The sequence below is a fragment of the Ruditapes philippinarum genome, unplaced genomic scaffold (genome assembly GCF_026571515.1).
Source record: "Ruditapes philippinarum isolate M1 unplaced genomic scaffold, ASM2657151v2 ctg8628_1_1_1_1, whole genome shotgun sequence".
In the NCBI taxonomy this organism is placed as follows: domain Eukaryota; kingdom Metazoa; phylum Mollusca; class Bivalvia; order Venerida; family Veneridae; genus Ruditapes; species Ruditapes philippinarum.
The window spans coordinates 1-3,155 of record NW_026863027.1 but is presented as its reverse complement, the minus strand read 5'-3'; the positions used below and the strand labels follow the sequence as shown (position 1 = coordinate 3,155).

Genomic DNA, 3,155 nt, shown 5'->3' with positions numbered 1-3,155 from the left:
TGTCACATGACGTGATCACTCACATCTGAATAAAAGCCTGGGTAAACTTTTAGCTGTAGAGGAGATACTTTTTTTTCTCAAGAATTCTAGCCAACCATCCTGCAGATCAATCTGTGTCATATGTATGTCATCGGTGGGAACATTCTCGTACCCACTACTTAATCTTGCGTCCTAGAAATAATCAAACATGCTTGTACATGCTGTTATAAAACTATCTGTATCATAATCATAGCATATATGCCATTGATATATATTAATATAATAGCCAACCAAAAGCCTTTTCAGGTTCCTTGTCTTCGATTCAACTGAAACAGTACAAGACACTTGAAAGTTATTTCATTGAGTGAAACTGAAACAGGTTTACAGTAGATTTTATAAATAGATATTTTAAATGATCTACATGTAAGTCTATAAACGATTTAAAGTCTCTAAAACCATCTGACTTTAGCAGAATATATAGAAACCAAGAGGGTTATATAGGACATGACCTTGACCTTTACCAGCTGTAAATTTTGTGTATTGACAATTTTTGCTAAAAATAATTAGGAAATATTCACCTAGTATATCCCAATATTTTAAAGTAATAAGCCATGTAACGGTGTTACATCAATGTGACCTCAATAACCTGACTTTAAATGCACAAGTGAAGATAATGTGACCTTGAACTTTAACATGTTAACAGTAATAATCATTGACCTCTTAACCCTTTCCCCCATGAGCATATTGTGAAAAATGGCCGTTTTCACTGAAAAGCCTCCTGTTACAAGTTCAAACTGCTATGAAACTATGAAAAATGCTTCAATACTAATCAAACTTGGCACAAATGTTGACTGGACCATTGCCTTTGTAACTACATGCTCAGTCTTTAATTTCCTGTTACCATGGCAACGAGGGGACATCTCAAAATTGCCAAAAATCACTATTTTGCCTCGATTTTTTCCATCAAAATTTATTTCAAACTGCTGCAACTGTTCAAGGGATTGAGATAGAGTCAAAGGCTTTTCAGCGTTGGTTAAACGTTACATTATGATCGACCTAGGGTCATTTTTACCCTCTCACAAGTCCAAAATTTTCTTGGCGATGAGGGGGACTCCGCCCCCCTTCAAACCCCCCTAACAGAAGGGGGCACATCCCCCTTCTGGCAACCCCCTGATGTATCTTTTGGATGGGAGGCGGCGCCGAAAAAGTGCTCAATTTTTTAAGCATCATTTCTCAAACGAAAACTTATGTTTGGGGTCCAAATAGGACATTTTTTCACTATTTGAGGCCTTAAAAAGGGGGGGGGGTCGAAAGTGCGTTGTTTCGCGTATATATGTGGTAAAGGGTTAACAAAAAATGATGAAAAACTTTGGAATCACCTAAAAACTAGTTTTTCCATGTTAACATGTCGTATTTCACCTAATTGTGGTGAAAAATTGATGTTTTGTAACATTTATAATTTTTTAGTTAACCCTTTCCCCCATGAGCATATTGTGAAAAATGGCCGTTTTCACTGAAAAGCCTCCTGTTACAAGTTCAAACTAATATGAAACTATGAAAAATGCTTCAATACTAATCAAACTTGGCACAAATGTTGACTGGACCATTGCCTTTGTAACTACATGCTCAGTCTTTAATTTCCTGTTACCATGGCAACGAGGGGACATCTCAAAATTGCCAAAAATCACTATTTTGCCTCGATTTTTTCCATCAAAATTTATTTCAAACTGCTGCAACTGTTCAAGGGATTGAGATAGAGTCAAAGGCTTTTCAGCGTTGGTTAAACGTTACATTATGATCGACCTAGGGTCATTTTTACCCTCTCACAAGTCCAAAATTTTCTTGGCGATGAGGGGGACTCCGCCCCCCTTCAAACCCCCCTAACAGAAGGGGGCACATCCCCCTTCTGGCAACCCCCTGATGTATCTTTTGGATGGGAGGCGGCGCCGAAAAAGTGCTCAATTTTTTAAGCATCATTTCTCAAACGAAAACTTATGTTTGGGGTCCAAATAGGACATTTTTTCACTATTTGAGGCCTTAAAAAGGGGGGGGGGTCGAAAGTGCGTTGTTTCGCGTATATATGTGGTAAAGGGTTAACAAAAAATGATGAAAAACTTTGGAATCACCTAAAAACTAGTTTTTCCATGTTAACATGTCGTATTTCACCTAATTGTGGTGAAAAATTGATGTTTTGTAACATTTATAATTTTTTAGTTAACCCTTTCCCCCATGAGCATATTGTGAAAAATGGCCGTTTTCACTGAAAAGCCTCCTGTTACAAGTTCAAACTGCTATGAAACTATGAAAAATGCTTCAATACTAATCAAACTTGGCACAAATGTTGACTGGACCATTGCCTTTGTAACTACATGCTCAGTCTTTAATTTCCTGTTACCATGGCAACGAGGGGACATCTCAAAATTGCCAAAAATCACTATTTTGCCTCGATTTTTTCCATCAAAATTTATTTCAAACTGCTGCAACTGTTCAAGGGATTGAGATAGAGTCAAAGGCTTTTCAGCGTTGGTTAAACGTTACATTATGATCGACCTAGGGTCATTTTTACCCTCTCACAAGTCCAAAATTTTCTTGGCGATGAGGGGGACTCCGCCCCCCTTCAAACCCCCCTAACAGAAGGGGGCACATCCCCCTTCTGGCAACCCCCTGATGTATCTTTTGGATGGGAGGCGGCGCCGAAAAAGTGCTCAATTTTTTAAGCATCATTTCTCAAACGAAAACTTATCGTTTGGGGTCCAAATAGGACATTTTTTCACTATTTGAGGCCTTAAAAAGGGGGGGGGGTCGAAAGTGCGCGTTGTTTCGCGTATATATGTGGTAAAGGGTTAACAAAAAATGATGAAAAAACTTTGGAATCACCTAAAAACTAGTTTTTCCATGTTAACATGTCGTATTTCACCTAATTGTGGTGAAAAATTGATGTTTTGTAACATTTATAATTTTTTAGTTAACCCTTTCCCCCATGAGCATATTGTGAAAAATGGCCGTTTTCACTGAAAAGCCTCCTGTTACAAGTTCAAACTGCTATGAAACTATGAAAAATGCTTCAATACTAAATCAAACTTGGCACAAATGTTGACTGGACCATTGCCTTTGTAACTACATGCTCAGTCTTTAATTTCCTGTTACCATGGCAACGAGGGGACATCTCAAAAATT

The 3,155-nt window shown here is 38.0% G+C and overlaps 1 long non-coding RNA gene across 1 annotated transcript; it reads right to left on the bottom strand.

Moving 5' to 3' along the window:
• Nucleotides 1-697: 697 nt before the first annotated feature.
• On the bottom strand, nt 698-2,694 carry LOC132720933 (uncharacterized). The gene is made up of 4 exons (XR_009624400.1): nt 2,641-2,694; nt 1,894-2,453; nt 1,147-1,706; nt 698-959 (listed from the first exon to the last, which is right to left on the bottom strand). It is a non-coding gene; the product is annotated as an uncharacterized LOC132720933 (long non-coding RNA).
• Between the last annotated feature and the right edge of the window lie 461 nt (nt 2,695-3,155).